The following is a 19913-nucleotide window of genomic DNA, read 5'->3' on the forward strand; positions in this document are numbered from 1 at the left end:
TTAGGCATACCAGAAGCTTCTGAAACTTCATCACACTGATTTAGTACTGATCTCTAGGAATCCCTGACATCCTAGTAGAAGTACCAGTCATTAATTCACAGAGAGCTAATCATACTGGCCATGGTATTGCTTCTGAATATGCTTCTATTCAGGGTCTCCACTCATACAGTTATATCTCTTCCTTTGGTAACCTTAGCCTGCAGCTTATTAAGGGGTATAAAAGCAGAGTTAGCAGCCTAAAGACCTGGAAACAAATCTTTTAACTGGCACTTTGTACATAGAACTGTGCATTTACTTACAGTTTTTAGACTCTGTTGGGTCTTCTCTCCATGTGAGCAGATGTGATTTATGCATCCATCTTCAGAGGCTGTCCCAGTATTTCCTGAAAGCCTTCTTATCTGTTTACACTTTCATTATTTTTATGAACTACAAAAAGCCATTAATAATTTATCACTCATGATCTATTTGTTTGCCATCTCTTACTAATAAGTTGTCAAATATAAGAACTAATAATTGCCTTTTTCAAGCCTGTATTTTACCATTATTTTAGCAAAAATCCCTGTTCTTATTTGCTTATTTGTAGGCTATTGAAAGAGAAAACTGCAAAGAAGGTAATCCTGTTTTTTTAATCTATTGTTCTGATACATATGCAAAAACTCTTCAGGTTTACAAAAGCTGGCATTGGCAGATCACGTCCTCATATAGCTCCCAAGACAACTTGCTCACACTAGAATGAACATCAAAAACCATTCAATTCTGCCCATTCTTATTTTACATCTCTTTTCCCCCATTCATTTATTCTTGTACTGCATCTGCAGTATATATATATATATAAAAAATAATAATAATTCCAAGCAGTGGATACATGACAGTGAAGAATATATATCATCAGTATTTACAAGCAAATATTCCCAAACAACATTACAGTTTAAAAATAGTCCAAGGAAAGACTAATGCATTATATATCTGGAACAAATCATCTGTGGTCCATTTTATCAGCAGTGTACTATACTTAGTTCCTATATAAAAATACCTTCTGGTCAATACGCAACACTCTCACACTAGAAATGACTTTAACCCAAATTGTATTAAACTGAAAATTAATAGAAAAAGAAACCTTAAGTAAATCAGTTTTGCACAAGGTCCATTGTTACCAAATCCTTTCTACTTTGATGGCCAGAAAAAGACAATCCACATCTCCCCTCAGTTACCTCTTTAGTAAAGTATCAATACATAGAATCAAAATCTTGCATGTCTATTGCTGATGTTCTTGTGTGCATATCACACATCTACAGATCAACAAGACCAATAAATGAGTTTTAGAAGAGGCTGGAAACATAAGTCCTGAAAAAGCAAATGTGGTCATAAAATGACGAGAAAAAAAAAAATAGAAAAAAGTGATCTCTATCACATTCTGATGTGTTACAGAATTTTTCAGCAGGTTGCCCATGAATACTTTTTCTAAAGGGTGTGTGACTAAACATACACAAAATCAAAGTCCAGTATCCCCATGAGTATCAGCAGATATCCCAGAGCCAAGTAGTGTGAATGGACAAAGTGGATGAGTAGTCGTACATGTCATAACCTTTTGAAGATAGAATATGATAAAAGAGTAATAAAATGCTAAATAATACATGGACCAGCATATGGCTTAGTGATTTTGTAGCTTCTGGTGCATGTGTGTTTATGCATGTGTATACATAAACATATCTGCTGCTATTTTAGTTATGCTCATATAGGCAATAGCATCATGGCAGCTTATTAGTAGCAGGTTATGTGGTTTTTGCCTTCCTAAATGTCACCATTTGGTATTTAATAAATGGCAAGAAATCTCACCAGGTGTCAAGTGTGCTGAGTAGTAACTTTGCACTACCTCTTTAACACATAACCCCTACTCTTTTGACTCTACTCATGTCTAACCAGCACATTATCAATTTTTGATAAATTAGGAGAACGGTTATCAAACTTCAGAAAGGAGTGACATGTCTAGACCACTTGGGATGGATTACATCCTTACTGAAAAATGGTCTACTGACTCAGAAAGCCTAACTTCTTAACCAGCTCAACCATCTGCTTAAAGGCACTATCCTAAAATGGAGTTTTACAAAGTTTTAGGGCTAGCTTTTCAGTAAAATGAGACTTAAATCTAAATCAGATGCATGCACCAAACATTGATCATGCTGAAGTATAGAGCCTAAAGAACTAAACTTTGTGAATTAGTGGTCTTATTCTGAACAAAATGCAGCAGGAAGTCTCAGAACAACTGAATGCCTATACAGGCAATTCAAAAATGGGAGTGTCCAATTTAAATTAGTAGAATTTGATTTCAACTTCATTTAATTCTCTTTAACTGGAAGCATTGGTCTTGTCAAGATTGACAGAATACTAAAGTACCAGGGATTGGAAAGATTACTCATGAAAAGGTTATTAGCATTTACAGTTTCTAAGAATCTGTTTCTGATGTTTCACTGGCTGGTGTTTCACAAAGCAAAAGCCTGCAAAATAGGTAATTTGGCTTGCAGCTCTCTGTGCAATTAAAAAGGTTACTAACAGTTAGAGTTCCTTGATGTGATTACATCATATAGATATGAGAAATTTGAAGAGTTAGTAAGAGTTCAGTTTCTCAAAGTCAGGAAAAAGCTGTATAATTCTTTTTCTTAGATTATTGCTCCTCCAAACAATAGCAAAAAAAGAAAAAATATAGCAAATATTAGGCAATATTTTAGCATATTTTAGGCTTTGATTCTGTTTATTCTGCTAGGAATGTAAAAGAAACAAAAAACCAAAGAAATAACAGATTGGATAACCATTCTGTTTAATTTATTATTGAGCAAGAGGCCGTTTTCATCTGCATCTTTGTTAGAAGAAAGAATGTATCTGCTTAGAGTTCTCTGAGGAAGTCTCAACTCACTCAAGGCAATTGCATTCATATTTGTTTAATTTATGTAAGCATTAAAAACGTTGCATCAATTGCCAGGTTTTAACAATAACATACAACAAGCTTCAGAACTTATTGTTCTCTTTAAAGGAAACAAGTATTTTAATGCTTATGCATTTTCAAGAATGCACAAGTGCATGATGTGTATTCTGTGACTGTTTCCTCATACATTTCTCAAGTTGCCTAGGTTACATTTGGCCTTCTAGGATGACTTGATTTTCCTCTTTTAATTGCTACTTTTGTTGCAGTAGGGAGGAGATCCCTGATGATCAGTCTTGGGCTGGAACCTGAAGTCAGAATTGCTGGGATTTTTTCTGTGTCTTCTCTGAGAATTTTAAGTGAATGTGCTCTTGTATTAAAGTTCATATTCAAAGCTGGGGGCCAGTTTCCAGTTTTGACCACTCATGTGTATCAGATACTAATGTTGGCCAGATACTGGAAATAAAATTGCTCAAAAGCAGATAGAATTGCTACATTTAGAATCTCTGCCAGCAATTGTGATCCATATTTTTTCTATCTAATATCATTAGGAAAAGTTTTCCTTTCTTGGCTATGGTTCCTTACTTCAAGGGAAATTTATTAACATACATTAATCTCTTACATCTCTTCTGCATAGTTTAGCTGTAGCCTATCTCCTCATTTATATTTATTACCAGCTTTGTGTATATAAGGTGAAGCATTGTGTCCATGGTGTCGCCTCCTAGAATACTAATCACTTCCTATATTTTAGGCACTTCTGATTTTGAGTATTCAACTTAAAATAACTGAGAAAGGTGTTTTGTTACTTCATCACTGACAGAAGGATGCTCTGTGTTGAGCTGAGGGAAGAGTAAGATCATTCAAATTCCAAGGTGACTCTTCCTTCCGTGGAGGCAGAAAACAAGCCAGAAGAGGAAAAGGTCTGGAAAATCTTCTCTGGGGTCTGTGTACACTGATTAACCTAATGTCAGAGATTAACAATTTATGATACTCTGGCTGCAAACAGAAGGTGATTTATGAATTTCATGCCATTATCCTTATTATTCTGGATTATTGATGACAATTGTTTCAACCTCTCTCATCAGCAGGGTTAAATCTTAACACCTGTAAACCTATACCACTAGAACTTGTCATAACTTTTCTCTTATTCCCATTTCAGATAACCATTTCTCATTAAATTTTAAATTGTTTCATTCTACCAGTGAAATTAACATTTATATAGCTGACCCTCACTTCTGATACATTTCAAAACTCTACAGTCATTTAATAAAAAATCTAGGAACCATATTTTATGCCACTGTAAAATTTAACTAACCAAATGGAGGTCTGTTTCAAATGAGGGTTTCTTTCTTTACTCTGCTTAAAGAAACATTGTACTGCTTTCCTTCCTTTTCACCCTCACTAGTGAAAGTTTATTTGTAAGTATTTCCTCCAAGAGTGGCTATTGTATCCAGGAGATCTTGTTCAATGACTAGTTATTCCATATGGAAACTTTTTTCTTCAACAGATTCCTATCACACATAGGAATAAAGAGCCCTTGATTATGTTAATTCAGACTCGCTACCTGCATAAAGCATACAAACAGAGAAAAATTGACTTCAAAGAAGACCCTTTCTCAACTTTTTTAGACAAAATGGATGGTTTGCAACTACCAGATTTCAAGGAAAGATAAACTGCATGCCAAACTAATGACTTTGCAGTAATATATGCTGATTTTCTGCGAGAATTTTAATTGCATGACTTAATAAAATTTGAAATTGTGATGTATAGTAGCTGAAGATTATTTCCAAAGGTATCTGCAGCCCTTGCACACTGCCTCACAATGTGTCATGTCTCTAATCCCTCTACAGCCCCTCCCCATACTGGTTATAGCAAGGTACTCAGATTTCATACTCAGCAAATTTCAGCATTGCAGACAGCTTTTAAATAGTAATCTCAGGGATTTCCACTCCCCAGTGTACCTGGTTCTAGGATCTGCATGAGGGGAGTAAGAGGAATTCTCTCCCACAAGGAACAACTTTAACTATGTGAGGAATAAGGAACATCCATGCAATTTTCCTTGCACCCAACCTTGTGGATATTTTCCATGGAGATGCTCTATCTCCAGGGAAAGGAAAAAAGCATCTCCTTTTCACCCTTTCTTTATATCACATGATTGTCTTTTGTCAAGATATCAACTTCCTTGGGCAAGATTCCATTCCTCCTTTGGGAGAAGTGTGGGCTGGAGCAGCTTGGTGGTTCCTGGTGCTGCAATGAGAATGGGCTCAGTGATGATGGGGGGGATGCAGGACAGATGTGTCCAAAGGCAGCAGCTGCCATGAGGCAGCAGCCAGAGATGCCTTTCTTGCTGTGCTCATGGTAGCTGACAATGAAGGAATGATATGGACACAAGCTGTCAAGAGGGGTGCAAATAGGCAGAATATTGATTAAATAATGGTGATATTTACCGCACCCTGCAGTGAGTCATCATATAGATAAATGACCAGATATGGGGGTTGACAGATGGTGAATGACTCTTATATAATTGAAAAGTACATTTGAGGCCTTCTGAGAATATTCCAGTAGCAATTTTATGACTTCATTCAGTTTTGAGGAACAGTGAATGGTTGGGGATTTTCATAAATTTCACATTTGCTTGTGCATTTTTCACATGAATATTAAAGATGTCACTGTGTATAATTCATAATTACTTCTTCCTAAAATAACTTTCATATTCTCTAAAGGGAACTATTAAATATATTTTTTGGAAATCTCATAATTATATTTTGTGAGTACTAAACTTTACAATGATCATAGTTCTAAAGCTAACATGAAAATAGAATTTAAAGAAATTAATGTTTCAGTTTTCAACAGATACTTCAGTTTCCTCCAAACATTCTGCCAAACATTTAAAAAATGAAGCCAGAAAAAACAGAACATTTACTAATCAGCAACAAAGAAACTTTACTCTCCATTTTGTTTAGGACAGTTAAACAAATCAATATCAGTTTATCAAGATACTTGGATCTAACTGCCTTCTAGATTAAATGTATTATAAATATTAAAATAACTGCTTAAATAACTGTTAAATAAGCTCTGAAAATTATACACTAGCTTTTTCCCTAAAAAATTATTTATGCAATTGCAGTATGCAAGTAAAAATGTGTACTACAGAATCAGAGGGGATTTGATGTGAACCAAACCTTCAAACGCTCCTTTTACAGTTGAGTGTATCTGCCCATCTTAAAGGACAAATATATTTTCTTGTCTTCAGGATTTACTTAGTTACTGTGCCTGCCTGCAAATTCAGGTATTGCTGAATAAATCTTACAGGCCAGACTTCATTACAAATGGGCTAAATACAGTATCCAAAAGATCATGGCAACAAAACTCAGGATTTTCCTCCTTGTGAGAAAAGACAATTAAATAAATAAATAAATAAATAATTAAATGAAATAAGCCAGCAGAGTTTAGAGTATAAGTCAGTAGGAAAGCATATTTAAGATCATCAGTGACTTTTATGATGGTGTTTTGATCAGATTGAGTGGAATGTAGTGATAAACAAGAACAGAAATCCATACAAAAACTGTTTTATATACAGCGAATTGTGCTTCCAGCAGATATGTGAAGGGGTATCTGATTTATAATCAGAGTTCTATACCTTGCCAAGCAGTACAATATGATTCAATTGAATTATATAGTTGTAAACTGAATAAAAAAATCAACGATAAGGTTATGTATTAGCAGAATAGAAATCAATGTCCATTTGTGTAGCCATTCATTGAGTATTCACAGAGTTTTGCACCTGCATCTGAGAACCACAATATATACAGTTGTGCTAAGGAAATAAAACCATTCACTCTGAGATAAGAAAGTGCACTGAAGGTATGTGAAATAGGATTATTGATATTTGAGGTATATGCTTACATGCCTCAACACATCATGTCTATTTCTTCTTTGACATGGGATGCCAATCAGTCTAGAAATTAAAAAAAAAAATAAATTAAAGAACGGCAAATCTCGGGACAATGTGAGCAATGATCTATGGTTGATAATTTGTGAATGTAGAGCAATTAATGAAGATTTTGTGATTTACCAATACTTGTCCAAGTTGTTGTAGTTAACTGTATAAATTGTATGGGACCAACCTCGGTGTTTCTTTTCTTCAAATCAGTAAAAAGAAATATAGCAATTTGGTGAGATTGGGATTAGTTTCTAATACTCCATCAGCTGTGCTTAGAAAGAACCATAAATGAAGAAAAGCAATGCAGTGCATAATGATGTAAAATATAAATTCACCTGGCTCATGGATGACAAATGCAGATAAATGGAGACTAATGAGTTTGGATCAGAAAAAAGAGACAGTGTATAGATAAATGGAAAATTAGCATCAGGGCATCAACCTAAATAGAAATTTGGAAACCAACTCTGTATCCCATTAGGTGGCTAAACTAAGAAATATAAATGAGATACTGGAATGCATCTAAAATGAACAGTATAAATCAAAGCCTAAACTTATTTTGGTTAATGAAGCAACAGTCACAATACAGTACACACTAATTATCAGTAACAGACAGGATTTCATATCCATCCCCAGGAATGAAAACCTTTAAAGAAGGGGGACAATAATTAGGTATCCATATTTAGATCAAAGGGCAACAGACTCAAGATCCAGAGTGACGACCACTTGTCAGCATCCATTCAAGTAATGATGCTGATGCCTAATCCCATGCCCTGTACAGACAAAACACACAAATAAATTACATTCCCCAACATTTCCAGGTAGAGACCAAGGCTTCATGAAGTGAAGTGATTGAAGTGCAGATTTGGAGTAATTAACATGACTTTGCATGAAATCATAGCAGATTTCATGAGGTGATTGTGAGCAAGGGAAGCTGCTCAGGTATTACCGTTATGTACTGTTGCTTTATGGTTGCTGTGCATCACCTCTAATTGGTCTTTAACATAACTGCCCATTACATATTCTATGGCAGTTTTAGATATGTATTTGTGTACATAAGAAGCAGGCATATACCCAGCAGATGCTATGTTATATAAAATATATATCTGTATATTAAATTCTATCAAGATTTCTGAGTTTAGAATAATGATTTTGAGAAAACTGTTACTTTTTCCAATATATATATTCCCCAAATATTCTGAAAAAAATATTTTTATAAGAATATTAGTGAACATAAACTGTTTGTGCTGTGTAACTCACCTTTGATATATTTTTACCCAAATGTTTTATCTTAACTATTTTTAACAAAATGTATAACAAGTAGGGAAATACCACGATTTTGTTATTAAAAGCTAAAATGTGAATGTTATTTCTTTCTCGTTAAGTCAATAAGCATTTACATTACAGATGCCAGAACTTCCATGAATATTTATAGCAAAAGAGAAATCAAAGAACTGTAAAGAGTGCCTTGCTCCTTTAGAACCTCACAAAACCAAACTTTTCTCTCTAGCCTGGAAGTCAGAGCACTTACAGAAAAGATAGTGAGGACTTTCAACCAGGAAACTGATGACCCTTACCTAACAGGTAACAGTGGGTCTCACAAATATAACTTTACCCAAGACCAGGCTGAAGAGGAAAGGCAAAAGGAGAGCCACCAAGATGGTGAAGGGTATTGAGGGGAAGCTCTGTGAGGAGCAGCTGAGGGTCTGTTCAGAGTGGAGGAGACTGAGGGGAGACCTCACTGCAGTTACAGCTTCCTCAGGAGGGGAAGAGCAGGGGCAGGCACTGATCTGTGCTCTGTGCTGACAGTGACAGGAACTGAGGAAAGAGTCTGAAGCTGAGTTGGGTATCAGGAAAAGGTTCTTCACCCAGAGGATGTTTGGGCACTGAAACAGGCTCCCCAGGGAAATGGTCACAGCACCAACCTGACAGAGTTCAAGAAGTGTTTGGATAATGCTCCCAGGCACATGGTGTGATTCCTGGGGTCTCCTGCACCCGGAGTTGGAACTCAATGATCCTAATGGATTTCTTCCAACTCAGCACACTCTGCAATTTTTATATGTCCAACTGAACCAATCTCTGCTCCATAGTAATGCTTTTTCACAAAGCAACTCAGTCCTAATATCACAAGTTCAACATGTATCTTATATTCTCCTGTCCACAGAAATCTCTTTAAGGACAGGGGATGTATTCAAAGAGCTGCCTTATGTCTCACTTTTGAACTTTGCATTCTATTTTTCCCAGTCACCTCACACATTTGGTTCTCTTATCTGAGAAGACATGGTTTTCAGTTAATCACCTTACTTTCTACTGTGGTGCTGGGTGTGTGATATGATCTGCTTGGACATCTGCAGCTTTCCCAATCAAACTATACTTCTGATCACATTGAACTTCTGTGTTGTTCCTATAATTGACCAAGATTTTGCCTAATCTCCCAAAATAATGCATTTTCTATGAGTAGCTATAGTCCACATCTCTCATTTTCTAATGCCAGGATAAAATGGTAATTTCTTGTGACATGGAAAAAAAATACTTTCCTTCAAAATTTAAGTTCTCATTCATGGACTGGAGGCTTCCAGCTGTATTCCATTTAGATGAAATATAGGACGTATATAAGTATAGATGGTATTCAGAAGGCTAGCAAGTGAAGGCAGGATAATGTCTAGAGGAAAATTACTATGTTTAAAAACAAGGCAGGTTTAAAATATTTCTAATTGCAATAAAATTTTGCCAAACTGATTAGAACTCCATTTACATTCACTAGAACTCCATTTACATCTGCATATGTAAAAGGTGTGTGTGCATGTATATTGAGAGATAGACTAAATTACCAGATAGTATCCTCTAACATAGAATCAGCTTCAATTCCCATCCATCTATAGATGTCACAGTATATTAATCACTGAGATTGAAAAGAGCTATCATATCTCTAGTGGGACATCTGGCATAATAGACAGGCAGGGGTATTTTCATTCAGCCACTGAGGCCTCAGCAAATTATATCTGAAGCTTTGGATTTTGAAAGTACTTTTGTTTAAATGGAACCCATTTTGGTAATGATTATATGTTAAGGCATAATAAAGGAGTGTCTTTATAGTTCCAATAGGGAACAAAGTACACTATGTGGAAACATTAGAAGTATTCATCTCTAAATGTCACTCAGCTACAAAGTTTGACAATTGCACAGACTAGCCCAAATGGGAAGTTGGGGAGCAATACAAGATGCTAATATTGGACAGATTTTGAAAGGCATGTGGGGACAACAAAACCACATTTTAAGTACTGTCTGACTCTCATCACACAGTAATCGTGGAGCCTCCTGGAACAGTAAAAGAAAGAAAATTAAAATATGATGCATTTGTTCAAACAAATATGAGTTCAGAAAAGAAAAAAATGGTAAGCTGCTTCTCCAAAATGTACATCTTTAAAAAATCCACAGTCACGTGGAGAAAAAGGCAAAGCTTCCAAAGGACATTTGCATTAAATATTTGGGTAATTAGATATTTTGCATATAGATCAAGCAAAAAGATCTTTTTACACATGCTTGGGTTTATACTTGAATGAACCATCATTTGACTTCTGCTGAATTTACTCATGTAACTGAAGTTAAGAATACACATATAAGCTTTCCTGGATTCTTCATTCAAATCCTGATCCTTATCATAGCCCTCTGAATGTAAACTGATTTCTTTTCAAATGGATTTAAACCAGGCAATGAATGTAGCAAAGCAACAGCTTCATCATTATAGCTGTCACTGTTATCAATTGTTTCTCCCATTTTTCATACAAATGTCTCTTATTGATGCTCAATATCAATATTCCATGATCATGCATTATTGAGATTTAATGTGAGTTCTGCTATTGATTTCAGTAAGGGAAGAGCCCTGGTGAGAAAGGAAAACAAAAAAGAGTAAAGTGCTCTGTAGGTACCAGACCAAATTTCATGCTGAAATCAATAAGTTTATAGGTAGTGTAAAGCCAATATAGAATTTAGACTGAATAATCTTGAGCAATTAGATGTACCCAGACTTGCATGGCTTCAGTCTTCTATTGATTTTGTCATTGCCTTACAACGTGTGTTTTAGTAGCAATTATACTTTCTGGCAAACTTTTTTTTCTCTCTCAGCATCTAAATTGTTGCTTCTTGATTAATCAACAGGAAAAATCAATGCTCTATCCATTGCACTTCCAAGCTTTAATTCAATTACCATCTGTGAACTAATCAAACATTGATCTAGCTATGTCAATAGGCAGAAGGCAACTTTTTATACCACTCTATTTCCTTGTCATTAAGGATTATGTTTTAGTTCATTCCTCACAAGGCTAAATATTTTGTGTAGTTAGAAAAAAAATTCCTCTTTCAACTTTAATTTAATTTAATTAACAACTCATAAGACCTTTTACATCCTTTTCCCTATTTTCTGCCATTCATTCTATACTAGTGTAGGGTTATTTTGCAAACAAAAGTCTAAAGTACTTTTTCCAGGGTGATTTTAATAGATTGAAATTACTGTTGTCAGAAATTACTGTCCATCATTTCAATTCTATTGTCACTGACTTCCTCCTTAACAGTTGTTCTGTCTATTCATTTAAGGAAAAAGGACTCTAGTTGGTTCTTTTTGTTTTTTTAATGAGCAAATCCCTAATAAAGGATTTTTTCTTCCATGAGCTTTCCTGTCACTGATTATATAATTTTGCTTACTATATGTCTCTAGCTAAATGTCAAACAATTTTATCTGAAAAACAGCTACCAGCAATTTTGAGAAAAGGTGGGTTAAGCTCTTATTTGCTGTCACTGTGAAAGCAATTACCAAATGGTAACTCCACTATTTTTATTGCCCAGCCCTAGAGCTATCACGGTTGAAAGAAGTAAAATAATCATAATGAGCAACATTAGCCCTAGTAATATTGTTATATTAAAATGTGAAAATTTAAAACAGAATGGACAACAGAGAAACAAAACCAAAAATCCTCAAAACAGAAAAGAATTCCAGTGCCCTTTCATAGCTTGCATTAAAAGACTTCAAAAAAACACAGAGGTATCTGTCCTAGGGGAAGAGACACCTGACTGTCTTGCCTGCTGTATAAACAATCACTAAAAATAGCTAAAGCAAGAAGTAGACAGGTAAACATTTATATCAGCTAGCTTTGCCTTAAGGAGACTGGATACCCTGAAAACATTTTAACAGGTCTAGGGGTTGTAGCCTAAAATTAAATCCTGAAAATCCAAAGATAATAGTCAAGTAAATTACCTAGAAAAGGCAGCATTTATGAAGTCAAGGGAAGTCTTTGAAGGGCAGGAGTCCTGAATTGTCTTGTCCCTTTCTTTCCACCAAATCTTTGCTTATGCTTCTGCTCTGAACATGCTTGATCACTGAACAAACTGGTGTTTCATAGGAATTGCTTTCACTGCTATACTACAACTTCAGTAATTCATGACAGCCTTACCTAAGTATTTTAAAAGTAGTCTTTTGGAGTGATTAAAACTTTTTTTCCCCAAATTCCAGATGGTTTTAAGTATTTTTTTTTTCTTTTACTCGCTTAATATTCTGTGTAAGATGTCTCATATTGTCTGTGTTTAACAAGTGCTTATTTTTCTTTTATTTCAAAAAAACCCCATTAGATTCTGGTATAAATCCTATCAAATTCTGAAACAGTATTAACATCCTCTGGAAAGAGTGTTTTGGCCTTGCTGTGCTTGGAAGGAATTTGCTTAAGTGTTGCCAGGTAATTACTTTCTCCAGTTGGTATCAATATTCTTGTATTAATAACTAGTTGTATTATCAAATGACCTCAATATATTTTTCATAAATCATGCAATTATTCATCTACAAGAGTATTAAGAAATTATTACATGAAGGTTATATAAAGATACAGAGCATTTACAATGTCTTAAAAGGCACTTGTCATCATAGCCATAAAGAAGAGCCAAAATTTATTATACTGAGAGGAAATATGAGTCAAATAAAAGCTAACCAATGCTTTTACTATGTTCTTTTATTGAAAATACTTTTCTATGAATCATAGGTCTTCACTTGTGAAAGGAATAGAAGCAAGTTCATTTTGTAACATTTACAACTCTAATGAGAATCTCAGCACCATTATGTTCATGTTCCTCAGTAGAATACCCTTACATTGTTCTACATTAAATATATTTCAAAATCAATCGCAATCTGAGTTTTACAGCTAAAAATAATTCCAATATTCCAATTCAATTCTCCTAAATGGTCCAGTTTATGAGAAAACATTCCTTATTAAATGGCTTCTGAGTTTTGAGTATTTATGACTTGCAATTACAGAAAACTCAAAATAATCAATATTTATTTTTCAATGGAATATAAAATGATATTGTGAATTAAAAGGGCATAAATTATGAAAATCTACATTTTGAGGTCTGTAAAAAGCATGGTGCTTTATGACCCTGAATTGTACCTTCTGGACATTACTTAAGCTGTATACTGGGATTCTAGAAACCTACTGGTGTGTTCTAAACCAGTGAAGTGATAACATGAACAGCTGAAACAAGAATCTACACTAGTATATCAAATTTTGACTTCCAGATAGTGGGAATATATAAACCTCTCTCTCTTCAACATTAAAAATACTCAGAGAAGATTGTAATTACCTAATTGCACAATAAATACTAGTAATTATACTAAAAACCTATTTTCATACTACAAAATAGCTCTGTGCTATTTTCATACTTCAAAATAGCTCTTATCTCTTATATCTTATATCTTCAGAAAATTAAAAGAACGTACTGAAACTCCAGCACCTTTCTGTGTCACTTTGTTCAGTACCTCACCAATCTCATAATGAAAAATATTTTTCATATGTAAAAGTATAAACTTGTCGTCTTGCTTCTCTTGTTACTGTGGTTATTTATTTCACTGAAAAATGGTTATTTTAATAACCATTTAATAATAAATGGGGTTATTTATTTGTCTGAAAAGCCTGGTCACAGCTCTTCCTTAGCTTTTAAGTACTGAAGGAAAACAATTATCTGATACTGCAGACTTTTTTTTTCCAGGCTGAACAAACTGCAGTCTAGAATCAAGTAGCCCAAAACTGATCAAGGTATATGGGGTGCAGGAAAAAGGAATCCAAGGAAAAAGGAATATTCATGGCACTTAACCTCTAGCTACTGTCTTTCTAACACAGCTCAATTGCTTTATCATTCCTCCACCCCAAAGGAGCATGGCTCACTCATTTGTGAGATGCTGATCTACATTTTACACCTAGGAAAGGTCCCCACTGCAGTAGCTTGTGGGATAAAGGGAGCAGAAGAGAGCATGTACACAGGTGGAGTTACTAAGCTCAAAGGTTAGTGCATGCTTAAATGCCTCTTGGAATGGGACTATATTTAAACATTGGTGTATGTGTCTTCCTGAGCAGGCATCCCCAGGCATTAATAGTCAGGGCAGATTCAATTAAATATTAATTTACCTGACCCTTTGTTTAAAAAAATTGAGCATATTTCCACTTGTTATACTCAGAAAAAATTCTAGGGAACTCTTCTATTCTTGGGTGTATCTGAGTAACTGTGGGACTGGAGCTGAGTGGCATTGCCACCAAACAGAGCTCTATCCTGCAGTTGCTGCTCAATCCTCATTTGCTCACCCAAATTCAATCCCATTAAAATCAATGTGCAGAAAGAAGCCCAGCATGAGCATTTCCCTACATGACATTTAACACATTTCAAAGCCATTCCTGCAGAATTTACAGTCATAGGATATAACTCTCTCTTTTAGATTTTTCAGTTAGGATTCAATTGAATTTTTAATTTGTTTTATAATTCTGTTGAATCAGCAAAAATTACTTGAATCAACATTATGTTATTAATTTTATGAATTTTTCAGAACATACAGTGTTCCACTTCTATTCTGTTTGTTGATCATTGACTAATATGATCAATTACTCCAGTGCTTGTTGAATCACAGAATGCTGTTTTCAGTCCTTGGGCTTTAAATTTTAACATGCAATGCTGACCTTTTTGATTGGTTGCTCTTTCTTAAAGCACAAATATGTTAAAATTTACAGACTTCCTTTCATGCCAGCCACAAATAATGAGATTTTTCCTGTTACAATTTTTGTAATAGTGAAGCATACTCACCTCCCACCAGGCAGCTTATACAAATTACTACAAACATAATGGTAAATGTTATTTTAACACTTGTTTTGGACTCCAACATAGAAATATATTACATATTTTATTAGCTCATTTACCACCTGCTAAGTTATACTATTAGCTAATTCATTGAACAAGATATGTGTTGGGTAGACTTGGTTACCACTTTAAAGGGACTCCTCTGAGTCTGATCTGTGTTTCTCTGAATCCACATAATTTACTATGTTTATGTACTTATAACTGAAAAATAAACCTGAGAGATGTAGGAAGGCATAAAATAAAGGGTAGGATCTGTCTCTGCCTCACACACCATACCTGTTTATAATAAGTAATTGATTTCTCATTGCCATTGCTCAATAGCTCTGATTCACAGCCCATTAAGGTTAATGAAAGAAAAAGACTCATGAGTGAAGCCTGAACTTCATTTAAGTACCTGTTAACACTTACAGTGACTCTATAGGATTGGGAATTTAGTAAATGTCAAAGTGGCAGAATCTCAGACCAATCCCTTTGGTCTTGAATTTTGGTGGGACATAATCCAAAGTTGTTGAAAATCCTCATCATAAAAGAGATATCAACTAAGACTTTTAATAGCCTAGTCCTACTGAGCATTATTAAAGCCTTGTGTTTATATAAGCCTGCTACAGTTCAGGCTGTCAGCAATAAATGAGTCACGCACATTACAGTTAATGAATAATTTTAGGAATTGTCATCTTTGAAAGTTGGTTCTATCCTAAGAAAGAGCCCTTTCTATTAATGAATAGAATATATTATATGTCATGAGAAAAGAATTTGGGGTGGTTTTTTCCCTGTATCTTAGATAAAGATTTTTTCTTATAATTTGACATAACTTTTCTTATAATATATAGCAAATATGTTTTTAATAGCATTGTAGTCCACAAACACATCAGACCCTTCATGGCTCTAACCAGACTTTAGAAACCTCCCGAGGATCTTAATACTATTAAAAATGTGCAGCAAAAAGCCATGGTGAGTGGAGTGAGAAAAGAAAATGAGGAGCATTAGTTAGAGTAGGAAAGAACAAAAAACATATCAGTGAAATATGCTGCAGTAGCCACTATCCAGCAGAAGGTTTGTGCAGTTTTTGCAGCAAGAGATAAAGATAATCCTATATCATAAAGGAGAGTCAGCTTGATGAATGACACCAGGTCAAAAATAATAGAAAAAAACCCCATAAGCAAAAGTCAAAAAAAATTGAAAGCAGAAGGCTGAGGACAAAGTCCCACAGTAGCTAGAGAGAAGGGAATTTGCTGGTAAAGTTGAAAGAGAGGTTGAAAATATGGTAAGTAAAAAGCATTGATGACCTATTATAAAAAAGAGGGATCATTCCTCTGAATGCATGAAGTGCCTCTTACAGTATGCAAAACCAAAGAACAAAGAAATGAAAGAATGGGAATCACACTTAGATCAGAAACAGAAGGGAAAAAATTGCAAACATTAAAATAAAAGTAAGAAATACGAGAATGGACCTTGAAACAACAGGAGAAGCAACATCCTGCCCCCTCCCCCCTGCCCATGCCCCAGCCCTCTGGTAATAAAACATTTAAAAAAAAACAACTGAGAAAAGCAAAGAATTTCTACCTATGATTCTGTCTCTCATGTCTCAGCTTTGTTGCTTTGTCCCAAATGGAGGACTGAAACTAGACTTAAGAACTCCAGATAAACTCCTGTGTGACACAGCAGCATCTTTTTCTCTTTCAAAACACAGAGAATAAGTACTTATTTTAGCATTTTCAACTCTCCTATGAATTTAGCAAAGGGTTGTAGAAAAGCAGATGTCCTGTGGAGATTATTTTTATGCAATATTTATGTAATATTTTATGTAATGTTTATGTAACAATGCTAATCAATACTTACTGAAAATAAAGAAAACAGAGAAACAATATCCAAGAAGACAACTCAACTTTCAAATTCACCCACCTATACTTGAAGGGTGGCCAGTTGTAGTGCATGGAATAAAATCTGCTTCCATAGCTGTCTTGTATTACAGTTGACAGCCTCCAGATTCTTAGAATAATGCTCCTATCATGACTATCCTGGCACACTAAAATGTAAAATGTCAACATGACAGAGGGAGACACTCAGGAGTTTTATCTGCAAGCTGGACTCTTGCATTTCCAATACTACCCCAAGAGGCTAAAGGTTTGCTAGCTATGTTGCTCAAAAATTCTCATTAGAGAGTTTTTGAACCTTCAGTATAGGCTGTGGCTATGGAGAAACCCAAATTCCTCATGGTGGATGTCCAAAGAAACCTCTTGGAACTATGAAAGAGGGATAGGCTAACCTCTCCTTAATAAGCAGCTCATATTCAATATCAGTTGTAGGAAAAGTATTGTACTAATAGCCATTCTATAGGACCAACCTGATGTTTACTCAACTGGGTTTTGTCCATCTAACAACATTCTACACTTAACACTGACTTTTTTTTTTTTTTTTTTATAGAACTGGGTCAAGAATAGGGACTGAGAGAGCCAATGGATACACTTCAAAGCCTTCTTCAACCAAAATAATTAATTCCTGCATTTTACTAGAATTTACCCATTTGTTTTGTGGAACAAAGCAGCATGTATTAGTCTGACCCCTTATGCTGTCAGTGCCAAGAAAGCTTTACTTTTCTGTTTGGCCTCTCTCAGCATGCAATCAAGGCCAATTGCCTTTTTGCCTCATAGCTTTTTCTGCAGAGATGAAAGTGAAGCCTTACTGACACACACAGGATGGCAGTGTGATCACTGAAACAGCTTCAATCTATTGGTACAGGCATGATTAAGCTTCTCTCTTGTCATCTCCCTTAATGCATGCCAATTTGGCCTTGTCAGTCATTTTATCGAGTTTGACAGGAGCTTTCATCCAAAGAACATCTCCAGGAGCAATCAAAAAGCACTATGAATAGGGCTGGACTGGAAGTACTTTTTTAGTACAGAGCACTCTTTTTGTTCAATTAAAAAAAAAAATTAAGCAGTCTCCATTACTGAATTATAAAATCACTTTTAAATTTTAGAAGCAATCACATGTGCAGACTAAAAATAATAAATAAAAAAATAAAATAAAACCAGCAGTATCAGAGCTAGTCTCTTAGTCTTAAAAAGAAACATAGATTTCCTTAAACTTCTTGGTGAAAAAAGAAAATTATTGGAGTTTTCTGGCCAACAGGTTGCTTCTGCAACAGCCAGTCCCTGATCATTCTCTGCAGTGCAGAGAATGTCTGTGAAGTATTTTTGCCATATTGTTAACTGATCTTCAGTGCATTCTGCTGGATGTCACTTTGACAAAGATATAACTTGATTGCTACAGTACCATCAGGCAAATCTGTCTTTAGGTCTGTCCCTTCATTCCTCTTCATCAAAGCTTTGTGTATAGAGGGGAAGGTGAAAGCAGGAAAAACCACAAAAAAGACAGGTAAGGATGAGAGTGCTTTTTGGGTCAGTTTTTCTGATGTTTAATATTGCATAGGCAATCTGCAAAAACTGGTCTTTTTGCTGTTCTTTTTCAAGGGGCTTAAGTTAACTGGGAGACTCTACAATTTATTTTCCCATCCATCCAAATGTTTTCCAGCCTTTTGAGAGTCCAAGTTATTGAGCATCAGGAAATCCTGGCTTAGATCCTTTCTAGATGAAAATGCCTTTAATGTTTTTTCTTAAAAATTAATTTCTAATTTAATTCCAATGGGATTAACAAAGGTTGTTAAAAACCTTAGGACTTTTTCATATTGGGAATATCATACCACCATAAATATTCTCTTTCCTTTTTCTATATTAAAAAAAATTGAGAAGTTATTGAAAGGATAAGTATTATGCTGAAGCTGATCTTTGTCTCCTAATGCTTTCTTGCAACACAGGATGAAGTCTTGAAGAGGCATTCAATTGTCTGGATATGTTGCAATGCACAAGGCAATTGAAGGTATATTTTGGGGTTAATGACTTCCTCTGAAAGAGAAAGAAAAACAACTCTTGGATCAGAAAGTGACCTCTCTTCAGGGAATAAAACAGGTTGGATAGTAGATACGTTTTCTGTTTCTTTTTACATTTTCCAGGGTGAATCTTAAGCAACTCTGAATCTAGCCTTTATAAGACACCCCTGGGATTCTGAATGAAATACAGAGGGCAATGAATAGATAGCTGAGATGAAGAATTAGTCCTAACTGAGTCTGTTTTGGAGGACAAGCAAGAAGATAAAGTAGTTGAAGAAAAATTAATATTTTTCTTTCAGGATCTGAAACGTTTACTCATAATAGCATAGATTTACTTAGTTTTCCCTGGGACATGCTTGGTAATAAATAAGGCTGAAAATGCTGATGACATGTCCTCCCTTTTGTGTTTATGGATATGCAGGCATGCTTACTATGCTTGCAAAGTAACTAAAATGCTGAAAAGCACAGGAGGGATCCTTCCTGTTTTTAACATATAGAGGAAGATAATATAACAAGTTCAATTTGGAAAGGAGCCTTGAATCTTTTTCTCAGTGTCACACATATTGGTCTTCCTAAAAAGATAATTTCAATTATCTGAAACTTTTTGTTATCTTTAATTAATACTATAGTAATACATAGGGCAATTTCCTGGCTGTTTTTTGTTTTTTGGTTTTTTTTAATAAACTGAAAAGCTAGTACAATATCCCAGAGCAAATACTGATGTGCCTTCCAAAACTGAACAGTAGATGCTGTATTTGACTGTTTCTTGTTCTTAAAAGTAGGCTTTGCCAGCTGAACTTTCTAATAGGAAAACCTGAACAACATTATTTTGGCTGGTACTGTCTATCAGTTATAGATCAACTGTGCCATTTTCTCCTTCCCGAGTTAAGTATTTTTGCAATTCTCCTACACCACTAAAGTCCCAACTAGATGAAAACATATTTCAATAGATTCAAGTATTTGTGAGTCTTCTTTTCTAAAGCTCACATGGTCAATGTAAA

At 35.0% G+C, this 19913-nt stretch overlaps 1 long non-coding RNA gene across 1 annotated transcript in view; it reads left to right on the forward strand.

The window, feature by feature from the left end:
* The window catches only part of LOC306802398, a 34697-nt gene extending 15695 nt beyond the window's left edge, over window positions 1-19002 (forward strand). The window contains exon 3 of the long non-coding RNA XR_013774350.1: window positions 18841-19002. This is a non-coding gene — a long non-coding RNA (uncharacterized lncRNA). The remainder of the gene's footprint in view (window positions 1-18840) is intronic.
* Window positions 19003-19913: the final 911 nt, after the last annotated feature.

This window comes from Erithacus rubecula, assembly GCF_903797595.1.
Source record: "Erithacus rubecula genome assembly, chromosome: 5".
Taxonomy (NCBI): Eukaryota; Metazoa; Chordata; class Aves; order Passeriformes; family Muscicapidae; genus Erithacus; species Erithacus rubecula.